This window comes from Loxodonta africana, chromosome 20, assembly GCF_030014295.1.
Source record: "Loxodonta africana isolate mLoxAfr1 chromosome 20, mLoxAfr1.hap2, whole genome shotgun sequence".
NCBI lineage: Eukaryota > Metazoa > Chordata > Mammalia > Proboscidea > Elephantidae > Loxodonta > Loxodonta africana.
The window spans coordinates 19,741,640-19,760,373 of record NC_087361.1 but is presented as its reverse complement, the minus strand read 5'-3'; positions in this window follow the sequence as shown (position 1 = coordinate 19,760,373).

Genomic DNA, 18,734 nt, shown 5'->3' with positions numbered 1-18,734 from the left:
AGACTGCTACATCTTTCTCCCATAGAGCAGCTGGTGGGTTTGAACTGATGACTTTTTGGTTAGCAGCCAAGCACTTCAAGAACTGTGCCACCAAGGCTCCAGCTCATGTTATTATATAGGTAATTGACTAGCAATAGAATATTTAAAAGCAAATATTCAAAAATTTTAAGAATAAAAATATAAATTTATTAATTTTCTGCTATGCATCATAGATTCATTTTACAGTTATATACAGACACAACTTCATGATGTTTTCACCTGGCATTTTTTATACTTTAAAAATATAAAAAATTAAACAGATTTAACTCTTCAAAAATCTTCACATTCTATCCTTATTTTGTGAAGAAACTGGAAAAGGTGATGGACAATCAGATAAATCAGTCACTAGAACCAGACTCAGAAATGATATATATGATGTATTGCAGAAAAGATTTTTAAAAACCTTTTAAACACTTATGAACATGCTCAAATATTTGAAAGGAAACATTAACAGTATGCAGAGAGAAACAGAAGATATAAAGAAGAGCTGAAACTATTAAGCATAAGACTATACTATCTGAAACTGAAAAGTTACTGAGTAAACTTAACAGTAGATTAGACTCTGTACAAGAAAGCATCAGTCACCTCTAATACATGGAAATAGAAACATTTTGCATGTAATATAAAGGGAAATAAAAAGGAACTTGACAAAAAATAAAATTTTAGTGACTTATGAATCATTTTAAAGTGGTCCAATACATACACCCAGAAGGAGAAGATGGCTAGGAAGAAATTATATTTCAAAAATAATGTTCAAAGCTCCCTAAATTTGATGGAAATTGTAAGAAGCTCTATAAATCTCAAGCAGGAAAAATACATATACAACTACAGGACATCACATATTCTAATTTCTGGAAGCCATTATTAATAATCATTAACAAAAAAAAATTCTCAAAAGTAATAAAATTTTAAAAAATTATTATATATAGGGAAACAATAATAAAATGGCTGGTCTTCTTGTGAGAAACATACAGTGAAAGAAAAGAGAATAACATTGTTAAGGTCTTAATGGAAACCCTGGTGGCATAGTGGTTAAATGCTACAGCTGCTAATCAAAGGGTCGGCAGTTCGAATGGGCCAGGTGCTCCTTGGAAACTCTATGGGGCAGTTCTACTCTGTCCTATAGGGTCGCTTTGAGTCGGAATCGACTCGATGGCACTGGGTTAATGACAAAAGGGGAAGGAGCCCTGGTGGCACAGTGGTTAAGCTCAGCTGCTAACTGAAAGGTTGTTGGTTCAAAGCTATCAGCCCCTCTGCAGGAGAAAGATGCTTCGGTAAAGATCACAGCATTGGAAACCTACTCTGTCCTACAAGGCCACTGTAAGTCAGAATCAACTCAACAGCAATGGGTTTAATGACAAAAGAATGTCAACTCACAATTATACACATAGCAAAAATATTCTTCAAAAGTTAAACAACATTCAATTTTGGGAGAAACATGGAGTGATTCGTATTGCCATTGGTTGTTGGTGGAAGTGTAAAATGGCACAATCACTTGTTAAGAACCGTGACTAGTGTAAGATTATAATGTAACTTGCAAGCTAACATTTTAGTCTTTTACTGTTCCATGGATGCTGACAGGAAACACAAGATTCCTGAGTCACACGCATACACACATAGATGTGTATACATACACATATGTACATGTATGTGTATATACGCATTTTTGCATATACATATAGTATAAATGTATATAAATATATATGCATTATATATAATATATATTAGATTATGAATTCTAAAGCCATATGTCATTTACACAGCATCCAGCTATTTATGATTCTTGTATCTAACACACGTCTTTCATTTTATAATTCGCAAATTGGTAAACACAGAACAAATAAAAGCAGTCACATGGGATTAAAATACTTGGTCATTTTAGAAAATAAGGACCAGTTAAAGGGAAGAGAAATTGAGAATTTCAAACAATTATTGGTATAGACATGTCTGGAATGTCTGGACTGAGTAGAGCCGACATAGAAGAATTTATCACATGACATGTTTTAAAGCCCCTCTAGGTATAAAACAACAGGAAGAGTGATGAGAAAATTGTCTATAATAATACACATATTATGTTTATGTAAAAGATCAACATTTAATTTTGATATATGTGTGTACAATGCTGCAATAACATATAATTACTTCATCTTTTGAATATAACTGTCACAAGAAAAAGCCACTAAAGTGAATCCATTTTAAAATGAAAACATAATTTAATTGTGAATAGGGAAAATACATTTTTCCTACCTTTGTCTTCAAAATGAAAGTAAATTGTGAAAATAAATTAACTTTTATCCTGAGGTTAACAAATTTAGGTCATGACTGGAAATGTGCCTGGTTTTTAGAATGCTGTACTGAAAAATATTATTAAACTTCAAAAACATGTTTAGAACCTTGATTAATAAAATTCAAATAAAAATTGAATTATATTATAATTTGTAAAACAACTCAAGAATGAATCTCTAATTTTAATCTTTTGAAATTTTATTTCACAAATTTTCTTGAAAAAGTATGTTGAAGGCTCCCTATAAAAGGATCCCTGGTGGCAAAACAGTTAAGCACTTGGCCGCTAACCAAAAGGTGGGCAGTTCCAACCCAGCAAGTCACTCTGTGAGTGAAAGACCTCATGATCTGCTTCCATAAAGAGTATAGCCAAGAAAAACCTATGAGGAAGTTCTACTCTGTCCCATGGGGTAGCTATGAGTCGGAACTGGCTAGGCGGCATCCAACAACAACAACCTAGACCATTCTTATTTTACATGCATTTTTGCAGAATGATTAAGCAGGAGGTTATTCATACAAATATTTCCAAGGAATTCATCAAGTTTCCAAAGCGCATTTCCTCTAGGCATATCATTTCAAGTCCCTAGAGTCCTGACCAAACACCTGCCCTCCCCAGGTATGTCTCACCTGAGGGGCAGTGAGTTTGTATTTCCCTACTGTGATGTTTGATACAGTGGAGACAGGAATATTCTTTTGTTTTGTTTCAGCTTTATCCCAGAACCTAGAATGTATGGAAAATAATGGACACTCAATGGGTATTCGTAAACTGAACAAATTAGCTAATGAAATACTTAGTTAATTAGCTAGTGAATCTTTACCAATGTCCATTTGCTTTTATATTAACTGATCTCTTTGACTGACTCACATTTGCAAAGGGCTTTGTAGATGTGATACCTGAAGCTGCTCAGCACAATTTTATGAAATTTCAAATATTTGCAATTTCATTTTTGCAAAAAATTTGTATTGCACTATCTTACATAACAAATTCAAACCAAAGACAGGGTCCAAGAGACAGATGGAGACAAAAGCTTTGGCATAAAGGAGACTGTTGGGGTGTAGCCTTAAGTGGCAGATAAGCACGTTTGTGTGAAATGGGCACTATGGTTGAGAAAGGAATAACTGTAGGGTGGTCAATTCTAATGCAGATATTTTTGTATTGTAAAAACTTCTGCTTCCATGTACAGACTTGTAACTGGGTATTTGATTGATGAACACTATATTAATATGACCATCCCTGTACACCAAAATTTTCCTCTCTTACAGTAACTGAACAGACTAGGAATAAAGGCCTGGAGATCTATTTATAAAACTAGCCAATGAAAACTCTACCAAAATATTGCCCAATACTGTGCTGGAAGATGAACCGTCTAGGTTGGAAGGCACTCAAAATACGCATTAGCTGCAACGATGGACTCAAATGTACCAACGATCTTAAGGATGGCTCAGGACACAGGACCAGGCAACTTATCTGCTGTACATGGGGTCACCATGAGTCAGAGCTGACTGAAGGTCAACTAATAGCAACAGCAACAGCAACAAGAACAAAAAAACAGCTTGATAGCTAAATAGCTAGCTAGCTAGATGCTAGATACATACAAAGATAGATAGATATAAAGATAAATAGACCGACACCTAGATGGATGATTGGGTGGTTGGATGAGTGGGTGGGTAGATAATATATCTGTAGATATAGATATGTATACCTGCATATATATATATATGTATATGTATTTGTGTGTGTGTTTTCTATCATCCTTTGGCACAGAAAGCTTGATTACATCCACTGCATCCAGAAGGTATGGATACCTTCTAAAAATACACAAAGCTGAAATGCCGCTGCCATTACTCACGGTTGGATCACTGCACCACTTCAGCAGCTTTCCTTATAATGGGCCCAGGGCTTTGATGGAAGGATTTAACACGTAATAGCTATGCTGCTGTTCCCAGTAAATGGAACTTAATAGAGGTATTGTGGGAGTATTTGGCTCGTTTGTGGTTTCTGTGCAATATTTATTTTTAAAGTATGTATCTTTGAATGGACTCTCTATTGGTTAAAAAATTAGATCTCTTTTACAAATGTTTGCTCATAGTTTGTTCAGAATCATTCATCAATTGTATTGCTTTAAAAATGACTATAATTTTAGTACTCAACACAGTTTTAGTACCATCACCATTTATACTTCTGTTCTGCACCTTTTTTGAGATCCTCACATCTCAGCAGTCACTCAAATATTGCAACATTCTATTGATGGGAAATAATATCTAAATGGCAATATTTTCTCAGTATTTAATCTGTAAATAAGTGCTGTTGAATAGAAGTTTCTGCAATCGTGGAAATGTTCCATCAACTGCACTGCCCAGCATAATAGTTACTTGCCACGTATGGCTGTTGAACATTTGAGAAGTGACTAGTGAGCCAGAGTAATTGATATGTAAATTTTATTTTATTTTACTATATAAAATTAAACTTATATAGCTACAAATAAATGGCTGGTAGCTACCATATTGGATACAACAGACTACTCTAAAACTCAAAAAAAAAAAATTTTTTTTTTTTTTTTAAATTTTCTTTCAAGACAGGGGACAAAAGGATTTAATTCATTTTTTTTATTCCTTAATTTGACCTAATGTTCAACATCCACACTTATTTTGTGCTCAAAAGTTTTTTTTTTTTTATATACGGTCTCTATGAGTTGGAATCAACTGAACGGCAACAGTCTTTTTTTTTTTTTATGTCAGGAAATGCACTAATTTGAGGGTGTCCTGAATTGAAGATTTGACTTCTGCCAGCAAAGAGGCTATACGATGTGGAACACTATCCCTCACTGTATACACATCTAAGGCATAAATAAAAATTCTTGTAGGGGAAAGGCAACCAATAAAACTAAGGTGCATATGTGTGTGTGTGCGTCTATGTGTGTGTGCGTGTATGCGTGTATGTGAATTTATGAGATAGGAGAGAATGCCTGCATATGGGAGAGTGTTTGTATGTTTATGAATCAAAGATTGGGCTCTTTGGGGGAGAAGACTCCAAGACTGAGATTTATGTTAAAACATTTCTTGTCTTGAGATGGAAACAAGAAAAAGTAGAAAAAGAAAAGCAGTCACAAAAAAATACCTACAGGTGGCATTGAGCTCAGAATTACCAGACCTTGGATTTTGAGAGGAATTGACTAGTCATTGGATTAAGACTAGAAAAGCAATTCCCTGAAAGAGACTCACAGAGAATCCTCAGCCACCAAGAATCTGAGCAGCAGGGTGAACAAGTATCTCAGGGCTGCAACTACAGAAAAACTACAGCAGTGGTATATGAATGTGTGTGTGTGTGTGTTGTGTGTGTGTGTGTGCATGTGTGTGAGAAAGAGAGAAGAGGGACAAAGTTAAAATTTTTTTAAAAATGCTTTGCTTTTCAACATTCTTTCTTTTTTCATCTTACCTTTCTATTAAAAGAGGTTTTGAGGCAGTTAAAAATAATTTAATAGTTAAAAATAATTTAATTTTTTAGTTTTATGTCATTAAAATTTCTTAATTGAATGACTTCTTTAATGATTTTAAAGAATGTAGTTCAATTCTTAATAATTCTTTTGAGACTTTTTTCTTACAGAAAATTCATGTTTACAAGGTACTGCATAATTTTAAATGGTCCATGAAACCATGAAGTATACAATGTTCCCCTTAGTAGTTTCATGCAACTTGTGTTAAGAAAGCAGATATGTGTCCACAGAAACAAAAGACAAGTTGAGTAGTTAAACTGCAATAAACCAAACTACAAAAAGGAAAGACAAAAAAAAAGAGAAATTCTACATTAAAAAAAAAAAAAAAAAACTCTATGAATAAACCAAAAATTAATTGGATGCTTGTTTTTGTCTAAATAAATCAGGTTTTGGAAGTAGAAAATAATTAATGTAAAATGTTTGAATCAAGAAAAAATTGGAAGTTGTGAAAAAAGAAGATCAATATCCTAGGCATTAGTGAGCTAAAGGAGCACTGGTGTTGCAGTGATTAAGAGTTTGGCTGCTAACGAAAAGGTCAACAGCTCAAATCCATTAGCCATTCCTTGGAAACCATATGGGGCAGTTCTACTCTGATAGGGTCACTATGAGTTGGAATCATCTCAATGGCAATTGGTTTTTTTGGTTCTAGTGAGCTGAAATGGACTAGCATTGGCCACTTTGAATCATATATTTACATGGTCTGCTATGCTGGGAATGACACCTTGAAGAGGAATGGTCCCATTCATAGTCAAAAAGAACATTTCAAGGTCTATCCTGAAGTACAACACAGTCAGTGATAGGATAATGTCCACATGCCTAATAATATGATTGCTATTCAAATTTACTGACCAACAACTAATGTCAAAGATGAAGAAATTGAAGATTTTCAACAACTTTTGCAGTCTGAAATTGTTCAAATCTTCAATTAAGGTGCATTGATAATTACTGTTGATTGGAATGTGAAAGTTGGAAAAGTAGTTGAAAAATACACCTTGATAATAGAAATGACACTGGAGATCACATGATAGAATTTTGCAAGACCAAAGACTTATTCTTTGTAATATCTTTTTTCAACATCATAAATGACAACTATAGATAATAAATGGACCTTGCCAGATATAATACACAGGAATTAAAAAGACTATATTTCTGGAAAGAGACAATGGAGAAGTTCAACATCATGAGTCAGAACAAGCCCGGGGTCAACTGCAGAACAGACCATCATTGCTCAAAGTAAGTTCAAGTTGAAGCTGGAGAAAATTAAAACAAGTCCACAAGAGCCAAAGTATGAACTTGAGTATATCCTACCTGAATATAGAAACCATCTATTAAAGGATTCTATGGGCAAAATATCAAATGCCAGATGAAGCATCAAAAGAAGATATAAAGAAAGAATACACAGAGTCACTGTACCAAAAAGACTTGGTTGATGTTCAACCATTTCAGGACGTAGCATATGATCAAGAACCAATGGCACTGAAGGAAGGATTCCAAACCACAATAAAAATAATTGTGGAAAATGAGGAACTAGGAATTGGCAGAGTAGAAAAAGAGATGTTTCAACAAATGGATGGAACGTTGAAAGCACTCACTCTTCTATGCCAAGATAATTGGAAGAGAGCTACCTGGCCAACCAACTTGCCCATGCCAAAGAAAAGTGATCTAACAGGATGCAGAAATTATCAAATAATATCAATACTATCACATGCAAGCAAAATTGTGCTGGAAATAATTCAAAATAGTTGCAGCAATATATCGACAAGGAGCTGCCAGAAATTCAAGTGGGATTCAGAAGAGGATGTGGTACTAGGGATATCGTTACTGATGTCAGATGGATCTTGGCTGAAAGCCGAGAATACCAGAAAGATGTTTATTTGTGTTTTATTGACTATGCGAAGTCATTCGACTATGTGGGTCATAACAAATTATGGGTAACGTTGCAAAGAATAGAAATTCCAGAACACTTAATTGTGCTCATGCAGAACACGCAAGAGGCATTTATTTGAACCAAACCAAAAGAAACCAAACCCACTGCTGTCAAGTCAATTCCAACTCATAGTGACCCTATAGGACAGAGTAGAGCTGCCCCACGGAGTTTCCAAAGAGCACCTGGTGGATTCAAACTGCCGACCTTTTTGTTAGCACCTGTAGCACTTAACCACTATGCCACCAGGGTTTCCATTTATTTGAACAGAACAAGGAAATAAAAATAAAAAAAAAAATAGTCTTGGTTTAATATCAGAAAACGTGTGTGTCAAGGTTGTATCTTTTCACCATACATATTCAGTCCATATGCTGACCAAATAATCCAAGATGCTGATCTGTATGAAGAGGAACATGATATCAGGTTTACGACCTGTGACATGCAGATGACACAACCTTGCTTGCGGAAAGTGAAGAGAAATTGAAGCATTTACTAATGACCATCAAAGACTACACCTTTCACGATGGATGACAGCTCAACATAAAGAAAATTAAAATCCTCACAACTAGATCAATAAGCAACATCATGATAAATTGAGAAAATGTTGAAGTTGTCAAGGATTCCATTCCAGTTAGATCTACAGTCAACAGCCATGAAAGCGGCAGTGAAGAAATCAAGTGACTTATTGGCGTTGCGCAAGTCTGTCGCAAAACACCTCTGTGAAGTGTTAAAAAGCAAATATGTCACTTTGAGGACTAAAGTGCATCTGACTTGAGCCGTGGTATTTTCAATAGCTTCGTATTCATGTGAAAGCTGAACAATAAATAAGCAACATTTAAGAAGAATTGATACATTTGAATTATGGCGTTGGCAAAGAATATTGAACACACCATGGACTGCCAGAAGAAGGAACAAATCTGTCTTGAAAGTAATACAGCCAGAAAGCTCCTCAGAGGCAAGGGTAGCAATATTTCCTCTGACATATTTTGGACTTGTTATCAGGAGGGACCAGTCCCTGGAGAATGATATCATGCTTGGTAAAGTAGAGAGTCAGAGAAAAGGAGGAAGACCCCCAACAAGATGGATTGACATAGTGGCCTCAACAATGGGCTCAAACACAGCAATAATTGTGAGGATGGCACAGGACAAGCCAGCCTCTCGTTCTGCTGTATGCAGGGTGCTATGATTCAGAACCAACTTGAAGGCACCTAACAGCAGCAACAGGACTATAAGTATGGGTTTTAAACAGTAAAAGGTAATACTCTGCATAAAATGAATAAAAAGTTTCACTTAGTTTTCTTTCCTTTTTTCTAACATTATGTTTATGTGAGATCTTATACTTCTATACTTAAAAATTAAGAATTTGAGGGAAATCTGGGAATTCAGGAGGAAGAAGATGAAGAAATGGTAATCTGATTTGAACCCTAACTGCCCTCTTCAGTGTTAATTACATCTGTTGAAGCAAATGAAAGACAGAAGACCAGTAAATTCTCTCAGAAGGTAGACTATTCAGTAAAGAACTTTCTGGGTTTTTTTTTTCCCCCCTTCTAGTTTGAGGTACACAGTCTTAAAATCTTCAGTAACATTTCCAAGAAACACACAGTAACAACCTTGAGTTAACGTTATTTGGGAAAGAAAAAACGGACCATGTTCACATTTATAGTAAAATCTTATGAACTAAGGAAAATAGCCTGCAAACTCTGATGAGACAGCCTGAGACGTCTAAATAAAACCCCAGAACAGCTTGGGGCCTTTGGGGCCTAGCACTGCCCAGGAACCATCAGAGGAGGGGCAAGTGTGAGAACAAAAAGATGTTTTGCGGTTAAATGATATGGAGACAAGACATTGTATTGTGAATAACACATGTGCCTACAATAGAGAAATATTCCTATCAGGTTTTTTCTTTCTTTCTTTTTTTAGTTTGTTTCAATTTCTTTTGTTTTTGTTTATACTCAGAAATTTTATCTTGAAGAATTATCTTCAGGATTTGTCAAAAGTTCACAAAATGGTTAAAAGTATTAAAAAAATGGAGCTGTTTACCAAAAGATCCTTGTGTAATTAAAACATAGGTAGAAAAAATTTCGCCAAAAAAAAATGCTCTTTTTTTAGGACTTTTTTTTTCCCCTCCTCCATTTATTTAAGAAATAATACTTTTCAGTTTTTTGAAGTAATATGCTTGAAATTCTTTACTAGAAACACTTTGAAAGTACTCTGTCTTTAATTTTTGCTTTAAGAACAATATAACACCTGTGCAGAAAAGTAAAAAAAACAAAAACTTTAATCATTACCCAACTAAGAAATTATCAATGCCAACCTCCATAAGCCCTCCTTATACGTCTCCATTACCAAGCTCCTGACTTCTCACTTCTGATGATAATCACTTTTTTTTTTAAAAAAGGTTTAAAGGTTTATAGGTAACTATAGTCTTCTGCAAATATCAAAAGAACTTACTCCAGGAAAAGAAAAGTGATATGCTGTTGTTGTTGTTAGGTGTCCTTGAGTCAGTTCTGACTCATAGTGACCCTATGTACAAGAGAATGAAGCACTGCCTGGTACTGTGCCATCATGGCAATCATTGCTATGTTTGATTCCATTGTTGAAGACACTGTGTCATTCCATCTCATTGAGGGCCTTTCTGTTTTACGCTGACTTTTTACTTTACCAAGCATGATGTCAATCTCCAGGGACTGGTCCCTCCAAAAGTATGTGAGACGAAGTCTCCCTATCCTTGCTACGAAGGAACATTCTGGCTGTACTTCTCCAAGACAGATTTGTTAGTTTTCTGCAGTCCATGGTATATTCATTATGCTTTGCCAACACCATAATTCAAAGGCAACAATTCTTCTCTGTTCTTCCTTATTCATTGTCCAGCCCTCGCATGCATATAAGGGAACTGAAAACACCATGCCTTGGGTCAGATGTCCCTTAGTCCTCAGATTGATGTCTTTGTTTCTAACACTTTTTTTTATTTTCCACTTCAATATGTTCTATTTATTAATTTTAATTTTTTTAAATTGTACTTTAGATGAAGGTTTACAGAGGAAACTAGTTTCTCATTAAACAATTAGTACACATATTGTTTTGTGACATCGGTTACCAACCCCATGACATGTCAACACTCTCCTTTCTCGAACTTTGGTTCCCCATTACGGGCTTTCCTGTCCCCTCTTGCCTTCTAGTTCTTGCCTGTTGTGCCCCTTTAGTCTCATTTTGTTTTATGGACCTGTCTAATATTTGGTTGAAGGGTAAACCTTAGGGATGACTTCATTACTGAGCTAAAAGGTGTCCAGGGGCCATACTCTCAGGGTTTTTCCACGTTCTGTCAGGCCAGTAAGTCTTGAATTTCCCTTCTTTACCTCTTTACTGAGAGTTTTTATCCGGAGTGGGTGTCGAACTTTGTCAAACGCCATTTCTGCATTGATTGTGATGATTATGTGATCCTGTTTTATTTCTGTAGTGGATTACGTTGATTGATTTTCTAATGTTGAACCATCCTTGCATACCTGGTATGAGTTCCACTTGGTTGTGGTGTATACATGTATATATATATATATTTTTTTTTTGATATGATGCTGAATTCTATTGGCTAGAATTATGTTGAGATTTTTGCATCTATAATCTTGAGAGATATTGGTCTGTAAATTTCTTATTTTTGGTATCTTTGCCTGGTTTTGTTATCAGGGTTACACTGGCTTCATAGAATGGATTTGGAAGCATTCCTTCCATTTCTATGTTCTGAAATAGTTTGAGTAGTACTGGTGTAAGCTCTTCTCTGAATGTTTGGTGGAATTTTCAAGTGAAATCACCTAGGCCATGCTTTTTTTCGTTGGGAGTTTTTTACTTTTTTTATTGCCTTTTTGATGTCTTCTCTTGTTATGGGTCTGTTCAGATTTTCAACTTCAGTTTGTGTTAGTTTGGCTAGATAGAGTGTTTGTAGAAATTTGTCCATTTTCTCTAGGTTATCAAATTTGTTGTCAAATATGGAAAACTAGTTTTTCATAGTACTTTCTTATGATTCTTTTTATTTCAGTTGAGTCTTTTGTAATGTCCCCCATTGGGGTTTTTTGCATCCTCTCATGTTTTTCTTTTGTCAGTTTGGTCAATGTTTTGTCAATTTTCTAGATCCTTTCAAAGAACCAACTTTTGGTTTTGTCAATTCTTTCTATTGTTTTTCTAGTCTCTGTTTTATGTATTTCTGCTCTGATCTTTACTATTTCCTTTCTTCTGGTATCTGTGGGCTTCTTTTGCTGTTCTCTTTCTGTTTGTTCGAGTTGTGTAGCTAATGTTTTGATGTTGTCCCTTTCTTCTTTTTTTGATGTTTGCATCTATTGCTAAAAATTGAGCACTGCTTTTGCTGTGTCCCAAAGGTTTTGGTAGATGTGTTTTCATTCTCATTTGATTCTAGGAATTTTTTTTATTCCACCTTTGATTTTTTTCTATTTCTCAGTGGGTTTTTAAGAAGGGTGTTTGAGTTTGTTTTATGTATTTTTGTGGAGCCCTGTTATTGGGTACATAGATATTTATTATGGTTATGTCTTAATGGTGGATTGTTCTTTTAATCATTATTTAGTGCCCTTCTTTTTCTTTTATGGTGGATTTTCTTTTGAAGTCTATTTTGTCTGAGATTAGTATCGCCACTCACGCTCTTTTTTGGTAGCTGTTTGCTTGATATATTTTTTCCATACTTTGATTTTTAATAAATTTATTTCTTTGTTTCTAAGGTGTGTCTCTTGTAGACAGCATATTGACAGTCCTGTTTTTTTTATCCGTTCTGTCACTCTCTGTCTCTTCCTGGGTGGGTGCATTTATGCCATTTGTGTTCACTGTGATTATTGTTAGGTGTGAGTTTATTGCTATCATTTTGTAGTGCTTTTTTTGTGGTGCTGACATTTTCTTTGTTCCTCTTACTCTTCTATGCTGAATCCCTTTTTCGAGTGTGTTTTTTATGGTTTCTTTCTTTTTTGTAGATTTAGTGTTTACTGAGACTTTATGTTTTTCTTTATTTTGATGAGTAGGTTTGTTAACTTTCTTTGTAATTGCCTTGAAATTTACCCCATCTTCCTGAATTTAAACCGGGCTTTTATTACTTGATAATGGCTTGATTTCCTCTCCATTTGAAAGTTCTATGCCTACACAGTTTATTCCCTCTTTTATTGTTCTGACTTTATTGTCATTTACAGATTGACATCTCTGGATCCCTGTTATAAATATCTTAGTTTTGTTTTATCCTTGAGAGTTTGTTATCTAGGTTGATATCTGGCTGATGTTGCCTTATATGCTAGATTCAGGTTGTTGTCTGATGTTGTTGGTTTTCTAACCGAAGGACTCCCTTTAATAATTCTTGTAAGTTTGCTTTGGTTTTTACGTGCTCCCTTAATTTCTGTTTATCTGGAAATGTCCTAATTTCACTATCACATTTGAGCATGAGTTTTGCAGCATACGTTATTCTTGGTTGGCAGTTTTTTTTTTTTTTTTCTTTCAAGATTTTATAAATGTCATCCCATTGCCTTTTTGCCTGCATGGTTTCTGCCAAGTAATCAGAGCTGAGTCTTATTGTTTCCTCTTCATATGTGACTTTGTTTTTCTTGAGCTGCTCTCAGTGTTCTTTATCATTGGGTTTAGTGAGTGTGATTATATGTCTTTGTGTTTTACTTTTGGGGTCTTTCCTATACAGGGTTCATTGAAGCTTCTTGGATAGTTGGCTTTTTGTCTTTCATAATATTAGGGAAGTTTTCTGTCAGCAGATCTTCAATGATCTCTCTGTGTTTTCCATTTTCTCCCTGTATTCTGGAACTCTGATCACATGCAAATTTTTACTTTTGATTGTATCCCACATCATTCTCAGGGTTTCTTCACTCTTTTCTCTGATTTTTTCTAAAACAATGTGGTATCGAAGAATTTGTCTTCAATTTCACTTGTTTCAAATTTGCTACTAAAATCTTCTATGGCACTATCCATTTCTGAAATCTTCTTGTTTACATTTTGAATTCCTAATTGCTGTTTTTGTATGATTTCTAGTTGTTTATTTATTTTGACATTTTGATCCTGTATTATTTTTCTGACTTCTTCCATTGTTTTTTCTGTCTTTTCTATGATTATGTCTATTTTTTTTCTTTATTTTTGTGTTCATTTTCCTTCATCTGTGTAGAACCCTGACACGCAGTGCCTGTCAGGGAAGCGGAGGCAGTTCAACTCCTAGGTGAGAGGGAGAAGAAAAAGGAGAATGGGAAAGATAAAATATATATATGTATATATAAAATATGGTGCTGAGGGAGTTGGCCTGTGGGGCTGGCACAGACCTGGGGAAGCCATGTCCCAGAGGCTATCAAGATGAGTAGTACAGTACAGCCCAGCTAGAAGTTGGTGTTGGCATACAGGGCTAAGTGGATGGGAGAAGGGAAAGGAAGGAAAAGAGAGAGAGAAGAGAAGCAATAACAACAACAACAACAACAACAAAACAAAAAGAAAAACAAACAATAAATAAAAGGGTGCCGAGGGAGCTGGTCAGTGATGCTGGTGCAGACCCAGGGAGGCCATGCATAGTGACTGTCCAGCCAAGCTGTTCAGTACAGCACCTCTAGAAGGGGTGTGGTTGGTGTGCAAGGCTGTGTGGGCAGGAGAAAGGAAAGGCAGGAAGGGAGAGAGAAATAAGAAACAGAAACAAGAAGGGAAGAAAAAGAAAAAAAAAAAGAACAAAGCAAACAAACTAAAAAATCACAGCCTGTCAAGAAGGAGAGGAGATGGCACATGGGGCTAGCTGGGCAGGAGAAAGAAAAGTAAAAAAGGAGAGAGAGATAGACAACAACAACAACAACAACAAAGCCCAAAAAACAATATCAAAAAACAACCCTCCCCCCCCTCCCCAAAGAAACCAAAACATAACAGCCTGTCAAGAAAGGGAGGGGAAGGCGCACATGGGGCTAGCTGGGCAGGAGAAAGAACAGAAGGAAAGGCGAGAGAGAGAAGCAACAACAAAAAGTGCCAAAGCAACAATATTAAAAAACAAGCAAACCAAAAACAAAGATACAAACAAAAAAGTGATGCTAAAGAGGCCAGCTGGTGGGGGCTGGGTGGACCCCAGCGGCAATAAGCTAGTGTCTGTCCAGCTGAGCAGCCAAGGCCCATTGGCAAGCAGTGGAGGCCTTGTGGAGGGAAGAAGGATGAGTGGTGGGAAAGCACATATCTCTGGTTACCGGGTGCTCTGTCTCCTGCTGGGATTTCTGAGGAGTTGCCTTCCCGTACTCCCTGTCTGGTGACTGAGGTCCAAGATGGTGAATCCAGGAGGCAGTAAGCTGATATCTCTCTGGCCAAGTGACCCTGACCTCTAGGCAAGCAGTGGAGGCATCATACAAGGAAGAAAAAAAAAAAAAAACTATAGCTAAATAAACCTATCAACATACTATTCTTTTGTGTCTATGGAGAAATGGTGAAATTTCTGCAGTCATAGGGGAGTGTATGCAAGTATAGTAGAAGTGGATTTCTTTTACTTTATGTCTCTGATTTTATCTACTGTTTACTCACCATTGATGAAGTGCAAAACTGATCATGTCACTCTCTCTAATAGCCTTCCATCGCCGTGGAGTTAAAATTTAAAAGTCTTTGCAATTCTTGCTATTACTACCAGTACCAGTTGCCTTTGAAGTGATTCTGCCTCACAGTAACACCATGTGTGTCAGAGTAAAACCGTAATCTGTAGTGTTTTCAGTGGTAGATATTTTGAAAGTAGTTCACGAGGCCTTCCTTCTGAGGTATCTTTAGGTGAATTCAAACCACCAACATTTCAATTACCAGCTGAGCACATTAACATTTTGTACCACTCAGGTACTCTGCAATTTATGCTATGCCCTTCATAAATTGCTTAAGGGTTTTCCAACCTCACTGTTACTACTACTCTTTTCCTTGCTTCTATCATGGAACTTTCACTCCAACCACACTAAACCATTAACTATACCATACTCTTTTTTTACCTGTGGAATCCTTGGTTGGCACAAACAATTAAGCATTTGACTACTAGCAGGAAGGTTAGCGCTTGAGCCTACCCAGAGGTGCTTCAGAATCTACTTCGAAAGGGTCACAGCCTTGAAAACCCTATGGAGCAGCTCTATTCTGTCACATGGGGTCTCCATGAATCAGAATTGATTTAAGGACAGCTAACAATAGCAACACACCTATGGAGCTATGAACATGCATTCTCTTCTGCTTGCCATGACCCTTCCAACCAGCCCACCTAGTAAATTCTTCTTTACCCCTGAAGAAACAACATGAATTAATCTTACCCGAGTTGGTTTTCCTAAACTCTTACAAGTAGAGAGAATTAATCTCTCTTCCCACTGTTATCCTTCAGCTTTTTTTTTTCTCTTTAATTCCTATCCCATCTGTGTTCTCCCGGAATCATAGGGCCTGAAAAACTGGTAAATACATTTGCCAAACTCCCTTATCACCAGATTTGTGATTTGGGTCCTTCCAAGGAGATGCTCTGGTAAGAGATTTGGAAAGTGGAAGAGACACAGAGGTTTTCATCCTGCATTTGTGGTGGTAAGTGTACAAGTTTAGTTGACTTGAGTTTGCAGCAGCCAGATTCTACCTTCCACTGTTTGCTTGCTTTGAGGCTGTACGATGACTATGAGATCAGAAGTAGGCCCTAGCCCCTGCCTCTGAATGGAAGCTGCAGCAGCTTGTCCTCAAATCTACAAACTTCCCTCTGGCTTTCCTTTCCTCGGTCCTTCTAACCATGCATAAGCACCTTATCTTCTGAATTAGACCCTTTTCTGCTTGGAATATCAGAAGTGATTCCATTCCCTTGACTGTATCCTGAAAGATTCACTTTAGTCTCCTTGATAAGCATATGGATCCAGTGAATAAACATAACAGAGGGATGAATATTTTATAGTACATAAAATGCAGATGTTTTATCTTTTCCAAGGTAAGAGATAATATATAATAGCATTTCAGAGTGACAATTCAGAATAGGCTCAAATCCAAGTGTATTATTGCAGAACAAATTGTTCTGGGCTTAAGGAAAATCTTGGTATCTTCTTTTAGATAAGCCAGAAAAAAGAACTCATTAAATAAAAGAAATCCCTCCATTAATTTGAATGATTAGAAAATTATTCTGTAACAGTACATATAATACTGTTAATCCATTTATTAAAGTTGCTTATTTGCTTGATTATTTGGATGGAAGTTGTGTGTTAAACAAGCACAGATTTATAATATCATTACAAGTACTATGTAACTATAGATGTACACCACCACTATGTTAAGTGGTGGTTATTTTCATTAAAAATGACAATTTACTGTTTGAAAAAAATTGCCACAGTAGTATTCCTGTTCTGTATTTTCCCAGTGTGTTCAAAGTAAAATTTGACTGGTTAAAATAAAAAAATTTGCACACAGTCTCTGGAACACAGCTAAAGGATAGGGTAAATGGAACCAGTTCTGTGCTCAGTCTAGAAAAAAATGTATGTATATATATATGATTATTAATTGTAATAAGTTACTTGAGGTAACAACTAAGCTTGAGCATTTTATTTCCTTGAACTTCATCCCCTATTTTTCAAAAAGAATGTTTTAGCAGCTATTTAGTCAATGGTCCTATCAACCGTTTGCTGTATATGTCAAACCTCAGATACTCTATGGTTTGCATTAAGGAGGCTTGCTACCAAGGTTTCAATAATCATCCTAAGAGTCGAGTATCTATTACGACATAAAATATGGAAGGACCGAGTTATTCACAAACAGACAACATTCATTCCCCTCTGCCTAGCTAGAGTATTTCTTATTTTCCAAATCATATTCCAGCCACATGGTAATGTATTCATCATGCTGAGACTGTCAGTAATAACCCTCACTACTCAAGTGGCTTCTTTGAACAGCTGCTTTGACACAACTTTAAATCCTGTATTCCTCTGAAGGATAACAAATAATGACTATAACTATAGAAACATTTGAAATCTTAAGGAGATACTTCACAAAGGCATTTACATAGCACTCAAAGTATGCCAACAAAGAATGCCCATTTTCTTACATAACCCACTTACTGTCTTTGAAACTCTGTTAAACTTCAAAGATACCATGCACTCTCTACATACAACATTCACACATAAAAAAAGAAAGAAAGAAAAAATCCAGAAATTTAAGCATATGGATCTAGAAAATCTAGAACATTTCCTATATGGTATACATGATAATAACAAATTGAACCCTAGAGTCTGAAAATTCAATTCTTCCTGCCTCAGTGATTCTGGCAAAAGTCATCGTTAAAGAACAATGTAAATTATGAAAATCCAAATTATGACTTTAAGATTTATATATCAAATTTTTTTGAATCTATTAACATTTCATATGGTTATTCAAGGCCAGGTTTCTAGACCTACTAATTATTACAGAAAAAAAATAATTCGTAGATTGAAGAGCATGAACAAAATCTAAAAGAAAACAATAATGAGGAATATGTATTGAGGTACATGAATCTATTTTATATTAGATAAATATGATGGAAAATATTTTCAGCGTTCCACAAAATCAGTTCTGATCAATTCTCTGTCATAATTTGATTTAACCTGATCCCATTATCTTCGCTTAATAATTGTGAATTATTGCAACCATAAAAACAATTAGAGAAGAGGTAACTGTACCAATGTTAACCAAATTCCAAGGTTTAACAATCTTAGTGTATTGCCATCATCTGCTTCTCATACTTGTCTAGGTCTATATTGATTTTATATTACCCTCAAAATTCTTGTTGTAATTCTATCTTTTACAAAAGATTTGACATAAGACAGTTATAATATTTTCTTGAACTTTTGTAAAATTCCTGGGTTTAATGTCTTTTGGTAAAAGAGAATTTTGATTATTAAATGATTTTTAAAAATTGCTTAAATCATATTTTTATTTTTTATTGAGTCAATGTTATATTGAAAAATATATAAACCCGTTGCTGTCCAGTCATTTCCTGCTCATAGTGATCCTATTGAACAGAGTAGAACTGCCCC